Source organism: Myotis davidii, unplaced genomic scaffold (assembly GCF_000327345.1).
Source record: "Myotis davidii unplaced genomic scaffold, ASM32734v1 scaffold88, whole genome shotgun sequence".
NCBI lineage: Eukaryota > Metazoa > Chordata > Mammalia > Chiroptera > Vespertilionidae > Myotis > Myotis davidii.
The window spans coordinates 4,385,262-4,397,299 of record NW_006300377.1 but is presented as its reverse complement, the minus strand read 5'-3'; positions in this window follow the sequence as shown (position 1 = coordinate 4,397,299).

Genomic DNA, 12,038 nt, shown 5'->3' with positions numbered 1-12,038 from the left:
GCCGCCTATCTCAAGGCATATTCACCAACACTGTCCACTATCCCAATGAGAAGTTTTTTGTCTGTTTGTTAGGTGCAAAAAGTGCTATCTTATTTTATTTAGCATCTCTTTGTGACTCAGATTCAACGTTTTCAAACTTTTCCTAGTGATTTTAATTCCTCCTTTGGGGAACTAGCTGATGAATTCTTGGGCTCATTTTTCAATGTGGTGTTTTTTCTGATTTACATACTTATACCTTCTGGGCATCACGTGCAGTACCTATGTACATTCTGTGGTCGTTTTGGACTTTTTATGCTGTTTGACATAGAGTTTCTCAATTTTATATACTTAAATCTTCCATAAGCTCTTAACATTTTTCTTATCAATTTGTACTAACTCTTTACAGATTCAGGATTTCACTCTTTTGTCAACTTTGTTGCAAACATTGTTTTCTACCTGGTTGTGTGCCTTGTTTTGTTTAGATTTTAGACCATGTAGATTAAAATGTCCCCTTTGTACAGGCAGTCACATTTACCTATCTCTTTCTCAGTAATATGTTTCCTTTTGGGATGCTTAGAAAGACTTCACTCTGGTTTCTCACCTCACTCAAAAGCCAAGGTCCTTATTGTGCCTCAAAAGCCCCTACCTGTGGACACCTACTGCCCCTTGATCTCCTCTCCTGCCTCTCATGGGCTCATTCCTGTGATCACCATGCTGCCTCCTGGCTGTTCCTTAAGCCCATCACTCGCCCACCTGGGGACACCTGATTTGCTCAAGGTACAGCCCAGAAAGCTCTTCCCCCAATGATGTGTGATCCCCTCCCCACCTCGTTTCCTTCCGTCTGAGTTAAATATCACCTCCTCAGGCCTCCCTCCTTTCAAACCAAGTGCTCCAGGTTCCTGTTTCATTTTTCCGCAAAGCACTTAGCACCCTCTAACATATATTTTCCTGTTTATCTTCTGTCTCCCCGACCCTCCAACAGAATGCAATCTCCAAGAGAATGTGGGCAGGGAGCTATTTTGTTCTCTGCTCTCTCCCCAGCACCCAGACTTATACCTACACTCAGCAGATATTCACAGTCGAGCTGTTGGTTAAATGAATGAATCCATGGATACTGCTTATCCATCCAGCTCTCTGTATTTAGAATGCTCTCTCTCTAGTTCCTTCACCCCGCTATCTCCAGGCACTTCACCACTGGCAGCTTCCTCGGGAAGCCTTCTGGGAATCCTCCAGACAATGCCAAGTCTTCTTCCTTTGTCTACTCGTCCTTGGTGAGTGAATTAGTGAGTATCACTGCCTTCACCAAGTGATGTCATTCATGATATGTTTGCATGGCTTCTCCAGTGGCCTCCTTGAGATTTTCTCGTATCTTTATCTCTAGCATCTCGCTCAGTATTTGCCCACAGTGGACACTCAGTACATATTTCTGGAACGAATGGATGAGTGAAATGAATGTTTTTATAGTAGTCAGATAACACCTAGCATCTTCATTTGTTTGTGTATTTATGCTTCTGAAGGTGGCTTTATGGAAAGGTTACAAAAAATATGGTTTCAAGTTTCCATTATACCATTGAATACATTGTGGACAATTTACATAAAGTTCTTTCTTTTTTTAATATATCTTTATTGATTTCAGAGAGGAAGGGAGAGGGAGAGAGAGATAGAAACATCAATGATGAGCGAGAATCATTGATCAGCTGCCTCCTGCACACTCCACACTGGGGACTGAGCCCCCAACCGGGGCATGTGCACTGACCAGGAATCAATCCATGATCTCCTGGTTCAAAAGTCAACCACTGTGCCACACTGGCTGGGCTATATAAAACTCTGTAAACGTTAGTCTCAGTATCTTTGAAATTAGCACTCACTTCTAGGATGACTATAAAGATTAATATGATAATATCTGTACCCGACACACTTTAAATGATCAATAAATACCAGCTAATCTTTCAGTAAAGGTTTATACTTCTCTTTATGTAGGTCCCAGTCACATCTTGTTAAGGTTATTCCCAGACATTTTATGCTCTTTTTGTTACTCTAGTGAATGACATTTTTCCCATTATTTTTTCCTAGCTGGTTATTACTGATATACAGAAAACCTATTGATTTTTATACATTCATCTTGCATCCAACTGGGTTTCTGAACTCTTATTAATTCTAACGATTTCTCAGTTGATTCCCTTGGGTGTTTTAGTTACACAATCATGTTGTCTACCAATAATGATAATTTTGAGGAGATAACTCTTTTGAGAAGTTTGGCAGGAAAATTCAATTCAATTCTGCAAATATTTATTGACTGCGAAGGTCAATTTTGGACAAATTTAGTAGAAGCTGCCGGTGGGACATCCAGATGGAGATGGCCAGAAGGCAATTAGGTCTGTAGACTGGAATTTGGGAGCACAGTCCGGGCTGGAGATATGGATTTGTCGGCGATGTACAATTAATGAAACTGGCTGAGAAGAAAACACAGAGGAGAGCTGCAGAGCTGGCTAAGGCATCATGCCAACTGAAGACAGCTCACCTGCCACATGGAGGGCCAACTGTGCCCCCTCGAGTCCATGATGGGACTCTGGCCTGACTCCATGCATGCCCGCTGGCAGGGGCAACTTGTCTGCACAGATGGGAGAAGCCGGGGTCAAACACTGTCTGTGGCCTCGGCTTTTACCCTTCAGGAGTGAACCAGAGGCCACGGGTGGAGAGAAGCTGGCATGGAGCCTCGCTAGCCCCTCTCTCCTATACATCATGCTTCAGTCACACCAAAATAGCTCATCATCTACATAAACACCGTACTCACTGCTCCAGATCCAGTTCACACATAGCACCTACTCTGAGGGGCTTCCCTGTGGTTTCCTGGGCAGCTAGGTTCTCTTTCTCTCTCCCTCTCTCTCTCCTTCTCTTGTAGCCATCCACCAAAATCCAGGCCTCTTCCCTCCCAATCTGAGTCTTTAAAAAAAAAAAAAAACGCCGAAACCGGTTTGGCTCAGTGGATAGAGCGTCGGCCTGCGGACTGAAAGGTCCCAGGTTCGCTTCCGGTCAAGGGCATGTACCTGGGTTGCGGGCACATCCCCAGTGGGAGATGTGCAGGAGGCAGCTGGTCGATGTTTCTCTCTCATCGATGTTTTTAACTCCTTATCTCTCTCCCTTCCTCTCTGTAAAAAATCAATAAAAATATATTTAAAAAACAAACAAAAAAACCAATAATGGCATGCCACTTAAAATCCTTCAACGGCTCCTCTGGATAAAGCCCCAGATCCTGACTATGGCACAATGACACTCCAGCCAAGCCCAACTCCCTTTGATTCCTTTAATGCTCCACACTCCATTGCTGACTCGGGGTCCTCAAACTTGTTGTTCCCTCTGATTGAAGCATCCTTTCCCCATCCTCTCGCCTGGCCGACTCCTATTCATCTTTTAGGTTCACCACTCCAAGGAGAACTTATTGTCCCCTACACTAAGGTGTGCTGTCCTCATCCCAACACACACCCAAGCACACACGCTGCTGAGTGTCCTCACCATGCCCTGTGTCTCCATCATCACACGCAGCACACATCATGGTATCATTCAGTGTCTATCTTCTCCAGGAGGTGCGGATTCCTTGGGGCAGAAACTGTGTTGTCACATTCACATTGATCTCCAGCACGTTGCCTGGACAACAGGTGCCCCAAGAGATTTGCATAATGGCTGCACCTTGCACGCAACTCTACTAGGTCACATATCTCTCCTACCTGCAGACCCAGAGCTCCTCCCAAGTCTGCTTCTCTCTGCAATCCTAGTGTCAAGCTCAGGGCCTGGTACAGATGGCAGATGTGCATTGAGTTTTGGATGAGAGAATTATCACAGGTGTTTCTAATGACGTTGTACATTGATTTTTTTTTCCCTAGCAGTCTTAACAATCAGAGAAATTTCCATTAATGTTTGACAGTCTAGTCCAGGGTTTCTGAACCTCAGCACTATTGACATTTTGGGCAGGATAACTGTTTTTTGTTTGGTTGTTGTTTGTTTGTCTGGTAGGGGACAGTTTTGTGCATGTAAGATGTTTAGCAGCAACCCTAGCCTCCATCCAGTGAATGCCAGGTAGCACCTCCCAATTGTGACAACCAAACTGACTACAGAAATTGACAAACCTCCGCTAGGAGGGAAAATCATCCCTCTTTGAGAATCACTGGTCCAGCGCTTAGCTATTTTTGAATTCTTAATGAAAGCTAGAACTCATCTCTCTAGAATAATACACATAGGAATCTACCCTCTCACCTTTTCATTCATTGCAGGGGACTCACAGGACGAAGCAGCCTACGCAGGGGCCTCTCAGCCAGAGACTCTTGATCTTTATTGTGCTATGGCCCCTCTCCGGCAGCCTGGTGAAACCTTCTCAAATGATGTTTTTAAATGCATAAAGCAAAATATATAATTATAGTGCTATGTAATTTTCAAAATATTTTGAAAATTTGTCATATAGTAATACAGATACTTCTTCATTAATGCATATTAACAAGATCCAGCAGTGGGCCTGCTACACACTGTGGTCTGAAGCATAGATGCTATTTCTACAGTCGCAACAATGGTACTGTTCTATGAAAATAAGTGTGATCAGATCAGTGACAAATTCATAGGCACTGCTAACACGGCAGAGCTTTGTTGCCTGTCTTCACAATTCGGAGAAATGCTAAGTTTCAGTAGGAGATTAATGAAGAAAGATGCAATTTTCCCCACTTAAGTTAGGGACCTCCTAGATTATATCAAGAACCCAGAAATCCAAACCAAATTCAATCTTCCATTCAGCAAGTCTGAGGAGGGCTGCTTAGCTCCAGACTGTGTGTATGGCGGGAGAAGGGAGATGAAGGAGTGAATTGTGTATATGGTCCATGCCCCCAATGAGTTCACAGTGGAGTATAGGGACAGAGAGAGAGACAGACAGAGCCATTTTCCTAACTGCATCTCCATTTGACAAGTGGTTCAGGGAGACATCACTGTTGGATCCCAGGGGAACCATAGGGAACATATACACACACACACAGAAAGGCTGGTGCTTTTGTACAGATCTGAGAAAAGGATTAGCTTTTATCCAAATGCTTTACTATCTCCCTAACATTTGCAATGACCCATTAAAATGGCTCTAACGGGCCCCACCCCTACCACTTTACACATGAAAACACTAGAGCTCCTCAAGGTTGAAGAACATGCTCAAGGTCAAAAAGGTAGCCTTGGAAGAGCTGGATTCAAAGCCAGATCTGTGCAGAAGGGAAGCTCAGGCCCCTCCCCCTGCAAGACTCTGTGGATTCCTCCACACACCATCTGGGGACACCCTTCCAAAGCTGAGGTCCTGTTTCCACGCTGCACCCCACTCTGGGGCAGAGCCTGGGATTTGTTCTAAAGAGCTTAACACAATTGTGGTGCCTCAGGGACTGGAAACAAAGCAGGGTCTCCTTCCTCTCACGCTGGGGCTGCATGCAGCAAAGGCACCAAACAATGTGTGGCAGACAGGGTGAGGCAGCAAGCCTGTCTCTGTACCACATCCAACTGCTCTGTGGAAAGAAGCCCAGGCTACTCAGCTTCCTGCTTCTAACTCTAGGCTCTCCGATTGTCCTGCACATGGCGAACACAGAAACCACCACTGCAGACCAAATATGATTTCCCTCCCTGGCGATACAGACACAGCTCATTTGTCATCGTTTTGAGCCAACACCAGCCAGGGGTTATTTATTATGTTGACGGGGAATCTTGGACCAGCAGAGATATCTCTGCATTGCTGATGGCAGAAGCTCTCATTCATTGAGTTGTGCCACATCCCTGGATCAGCACTGAGAGAAGGGGCCAGGTGTCTGGGGACAGCTGCCTCGCCAGGCTGAGCCTACTCCTGGCTGGGCCTTTCAGAATGAACATAGGGAGCTATCATTGAGTTCTCCTCCGCTGAGATGCCTGAGCTGTGGCTTGGGTCCAGGGGACTAGCTGAGCACAGAGACTGACACACAAAAGTTCGGAGCTTAGAAAATGCTTGATTCATGCATTTACTCATTTAAAAATTAGTACTGAGCGCCCCCCCCCCCTGTATCTCAGGTACTATTCCTTTTCCTCCCACAAGTTGGTCAGGCTCTTGCCTCCAGGGCCTTTGCACTTGCTCTCTCCTCTTCTGCAAAGTTCACTCACCCTAGGCACAGCAAAGTCCTTCTCCTCCTTTAAGTCTTTGCTCAGTGTTGCCTTCTCAATGAGGTCTACCCTGACCACCCTTTATAAAAATCACAACCCTGCTCCTGTCTTCATTCCTGGCACCTCCTATCTTCTTTACCTTTCTATGTTTCTCTCTAGCACAGTGGTTCTCAACCTTCTGGCCCTTTAAATACAGTTCCTCGTGTTGTGACCCAACCATAAAATTATTTTCATTGCTACTTCGTAACTGTAATGTTACTACTGTTATGAATCATAATGTAAATATTTGATATGCAGGATGGTCTTAGGCGACCCCTGTGAAAGGGTCATTCGACCGCCAAAGGGGTCGCGACCCACAGGTTGAGAACCGCTGCTCTAGCATATCATGTATCACTCTACAGCAGTGATTCTCAGCCTGTGTGGCGCTTACACACTGGTGTGTCACAAGAATTTTTAAAACATGCAATGCCTGACTTTTAGTCAGGGGCACTGACCTCTATTCCCTTAGATCAGTGGTCGGCAAACCGCGGCTCGTGAGCCACATGCGGCTCTTTGGCCCCTTGAGTGTGGCTCTTCCTAAGCCTTAGGAGTACCCTAATTAAGTTAATAACAATGTACCTACCTATATAGTTTAAGTTTAAAAAATTTGGCTCTCAAAAGAAATTTCAATCGTTGTACTGTTGATATTTGGCTCTGTTGACTAATGAGTTTGCTGACCACTGCCTTCGATTGTCAAATAAAAAAAAATGACAACAGCCACACAATAGTAGGCATCTGGTGTGAATGAATCAAAATTATACCTGTATTTTTGTTAGATGGGCAAAAGATATATTTTGGTGTGCCACAGAGTTTTAGTAATTTATATGTACCATGAGATAAAAAATGTAGAAAATCACTGCCCTATAGAATCCTATATAGTTTACCTATATATTGCACTTATTGTCTATTACCTATTTCCTCCTGCTAGAATATTCAATTTACAGGTAAGGCCCTGGTAACCCTCAAACCCCCCTACAGCCCAGCAACCTTTGCTAAGGGATAGTGAGGAAAGGCAACTGCACAAAGAGCCATTCAAACGGGGCTTGGGAAGCGACATCAGCAAGATGGCAAAATAGAAAGCCCCAGACTTAGTTCCCTCACAGAAACATTAATTCACAATATAGGATCCAAAAATTATTTGTGAGAACTCCAGAAACCATTAAGAAGTTGCAGTACTCCCAGCAAGCTCAAAAGCAGAAACAGTCACCCTGAAAAGGGTGAGAAAAGCCATTTCACAGCAACCACAACAGCCTTTGCCCCAAGTTAGCACAGCTCAACGAGACTGGGATCAAGATCCCAACCATCAGCTTCTCCCCTGGCAAGGGAAGAGAAGAATGGAATGTAAGTCCAGTGTTCCTACTTTTGTGGGAACTACCAAGGGACTCATTTCTGTCTCTCTGGACTTTGAGTGCAAACACGAAACCAGCATACTCTGGGTGTATGAGAGCCCTGAAGAACAGGAGTGCTTTTTGCAGGATCAGAAAACCTGCAGTGCCGCAGACAGACACTAGAGGGAGCAAAAAATTACAAGCTCCTGAGAAGAAGAAAAAAAGGCAAAACTGAGAAAATACTGGCACAAACCCAGAGAAAACACATTCCTGGATTCCTGGGCAAGTTTTAAGAGCCTCCAGAAGCTCTAGCCAAGGGAATTTGGGAAGGTCTTCTCTTGTATGAAGCCAGTCCATAAAAGCAGGAGAGGTGGCACAAATCATGACAAAAAATCAGAAGGCACATGGAGGAACAGAGAAACACGACCCAATCAAAGGAACAAAATAAATCTCCAAAAACAGACCATAAAGAAATGGAGTTCCATAAATTATTGACAAAGAATTCAAAATAATCGTGTTAAAGAAACTCCATGCACTACAAGAGAGTGCAAACAAATAAAATCAGAAAAGCAATGCATGAATAAAATGAGATTATCAACAAAGGTATATAAATTATTAAAAAGAGTCAAAGAGAAATTTAGAATCTAAAGAATATAATAACTGAATTGAAAAATTCACTAGAGGGATTCAATAGCAGGCTTGGTCAAGCAGAAGAAAGAACTGGTGAACTCAAATACAGGTCCTTTTGAATTATCAAGTCAGCTGAACAAAAGAAGAAGAAAAACAGAAGATAGTAAAGAAAGCTTAAGGGTACTTAGGGAATACCCAATAACCTCAAGAGCACCTATATACACATTATAGGAGTCCTGGAAGGAAGAGAGAAAGAGAGAGGGAGCAGAGAGATTACTTAAGGAAATAATGGCCAAAAAAAATCCCCCAATCTGAGGAAGGAAATGCATATCTAAATTCAAGAACCTCAAAAAACTCTAACTAAAATGAACCCAAAGACTTCCACACTAACCCACCTCATAATCAAAGTCTTAAAGTCAAATACCAAAAGAGAGTCTCAAAATAAACAAGAGAAAAATCAATTTGTTACATAAAATGGAACTCTCATAAAATTATCTGTGGATTTCTCAGCAGAAACATTAAAGGCCAGAAGAAAGTGGAAAGATATATTCCAAGTGCTGAAAGAAAAAACTGCCAACAAAGAATATTATACCTACAAAACTGTCCTTCAAAAGTTTAAGGAACTTTCCAAGTAAACAAAGGCTGAAGAAGTTCATCACCACTAGATCTATCTTACACAATTGCTAAAAGCATATATAGGGTGTCCCAAAAACCTATATGAACACTTTGAAGAATTATAAAGGCAGTGTTTATTAAAATATATTTCATTTTCAAAATTGAGCTATTAGCTGTTAAAGTATATATGTATATTTCTCTGGTAAATATAAATATATAGAAAATTTTAAAAAGCCTGTAATACTGTAATGTTGGTACAAAAGACACTTTTAAATCTGATATAAAATTTGAAAGATAAATGCATAAAATAACTATAACTATAAAATTATGATAATGAATACAAAATATAAATAGATATGATTTGTGACATTGATAACATAAATTTGGGGGGAAGGAGATGTCTAGGAATAGAATTTTTATATGTGACTAAATTTAAGTTATCAGTTTTAAACCTATTGCTTTAGCTATCTACAGAAATATACACACAAAAAAAAAGGAAGTAAGCTGATCACTACAAAAAAAATCAATGAAACAGAAATGCAGCAAGATAGGAAAAGAGGAACAAAATAACTATAGGACACACAAAAAACAATTAACAAAATGGAAATAGTAATTCCTTCTCTATCATCAATTACTTTAAATGTAAATGGATAAAACTCATTCACAAAACAGAGAGGCTGAATAATAAAAATAAGATCTAACTATATGCTTGCTATGGGGCTCATTTTAGTTATAAGGTAAAAATTGACAAATCTTTAGCTAGAATAACTAAGAAAAAATAAGCAAGACTCAAGTGACAAAAATCAGAAATAAAAGAGGAGATATTACAACTGATGCCACAAAAATAAAGAAGATCAAAAGAGCCAAAACCGGTTTGGCTCGGTGGATAGAGCGTCGGCCTGCGGACTGAAAGGTCCCAGGTTCGATTCCGGTCAAGGGCATGTACCTTGGTTGCGGGTCGATGTTTCTCTTTCACCGATGTTTCTAACTCTCTATCTCTCTCCCTTCCTCTCTGTAAAAAATCAATAAAATATATTTTAAAAAAAGATCAAAAGAGACTATTATTAACAATTATATGCCAGCATATTAGATGACCTAAAAAATGAATGAATGTCTAGAAACTTACAACCTAACAAGCCTGAATCATGAAGAAATAAAAAATCGAAACAGGCTTATAACTAATAAGAAGATTTAATTTGTAATCAAAAATCTCCCAACAAAGAAAAGCCCAATACCAGATGGCTTTCCTGGAGAATTCTACCAAACATTTAAATAATAATTAACAACAACGCTTCTCAAAGTCTTCCCAAAAATTGAAGAAGATAGAACACTTCCAAACTCGTTTTATGAGCCTAACATTATAATTTTGATATTATACCAAAATCTGACAAAGATACTACAAAAAAACAAAAACAAAAACCTACAAACCAATATCCCTGATGAATAATGATGCAAAGTGCTCAACAAAATACTAGCAAACTAAATTCAATGACACATTAAAAGGATTACAACCATAACCAGTGGGAATTCATTCCTGGAATGTAAGAATGGTTCAACATCCCAAACTATATGAGTGTAACACACCATGTTAACGAAATGCAGGTAAAAAACAAACCCACATGATCATCTCAATCAAGTAAACACATTTCATGAAGTCCAACAAACTTTTGTGATAAAAATTCATCTAACTAGAAATATAAGAAAATTACATCAATGTAATAAAGGCCACATATGGTAAGTCCACAGGTAACATCATACTCAATAGTGAAAAATGAAATGCCTTCCCTCTAAGATCAGAAACACAAGGCAAGGATGCTCTCTCTTGCCACTTCTATTCAACATAGCACTAGAAGTCCTAGTCAGAGCAATTAGGTGAGCGTATGAAATAAAAAGCATCCAAATTGAAAAGGAAGAAGCAAAAGTATCTCTATTCACAGATGACATGCTCTTCTATGTACCAAACCCCAAAGCCCACACACACAGGTTAGTATAAACAAATTCAGCAAAGTTTGCAAAGCACAAAATCAACACACAAAAATCAGGTGTTTCCATATATTAGCAATAACAATTTCAAAAGGAAATTAATAAAATAATCTCAATTACAATAGCATCAAAGTTATAAAATACTTAGGAATACATTTAACCAAGGAGGCAAAGACTCATACACTGAAAACTACCAAAAATGAAAAAATGCTGAAAAAAAGTGAAGAAGACTAATTAAATGGAAAAAATCCTATGTTCATTGATTAGAAGACTTAATATTATTAAAATGCTCACACTACCCAAAGTCGTCTAGAGATTCATTAGCTATCAAAATCTCAATGGTAATTTTTACAAAAATAGGAAAGTCCATCCTCAAACTCATATGGTATCTCAAAGAACATATATCTCATAGCAAAAAACAAACAAACAAAAAAAAAACTTAAGAAAAACAAAACCGGAAGTCTCATATTTCCTGATTTTAAAGCATTTTTTCAGTGTTACAGTAATAAAAACAGCATGGCACTGGCATAAAAATAGACAGGTCGATCATTGGAACAGTACAGGAGAGCCTAGAAATAAACTCATGTATATGGTCAAATGATTTTTGACAGGCATGCCAAGGATACACAATGGAAAGAATAAAGTCTCTTCAACAAACAGTGTTGGAAAACTGATATCTACATGCAAAAGAATGAACTTGGACCCTTACCTTACAAAGTTAACTAAAAATGAATTAAAGATATAAACGTAAGACATGAAACTATAAAACTCTTAGAAGAAAACAAAGGGGGAAAGCTTCATGGCACTGGATTTAGTAATGATTTCTTGCATATGTCACCAAAGACGTAGGAAACAAAAACAAAAATAGCAAAATGGAACTACATCAAATATATAAACTGTGTACAGCAAAGGAAACAATGAGCAGAATGAAAAGGCAACCTACAAAATGGAAGGAAACATCTGCAAATCATATAGCTGATAAAGAGTGATTATCCAGAATATATAAAGAACTCCTACAACTCAACAACAACAAAAAAACCCTAATAATCTGACTTAAAAATAGGCAAAAACTGGAATAGTCATTTCAGTGAAGAAATGGTCAATAAACTTATGAAAAGATGTTCAACATCACTAATCATCAGGGAATTGCAAATCAAAATGAGCTATCATTTCACACCTGTTAGGATGTCCACTAGAAAAAAAGGTGACAAGGGCTGGTAAGGATGTGGAGAAACTGGAAATCTTGTACTGTTGGTGAGAATGTAAAATGGTGTAGCCACTATGGGAAACAGTATGAGGCCCCCCAAAAAATTAAAAATA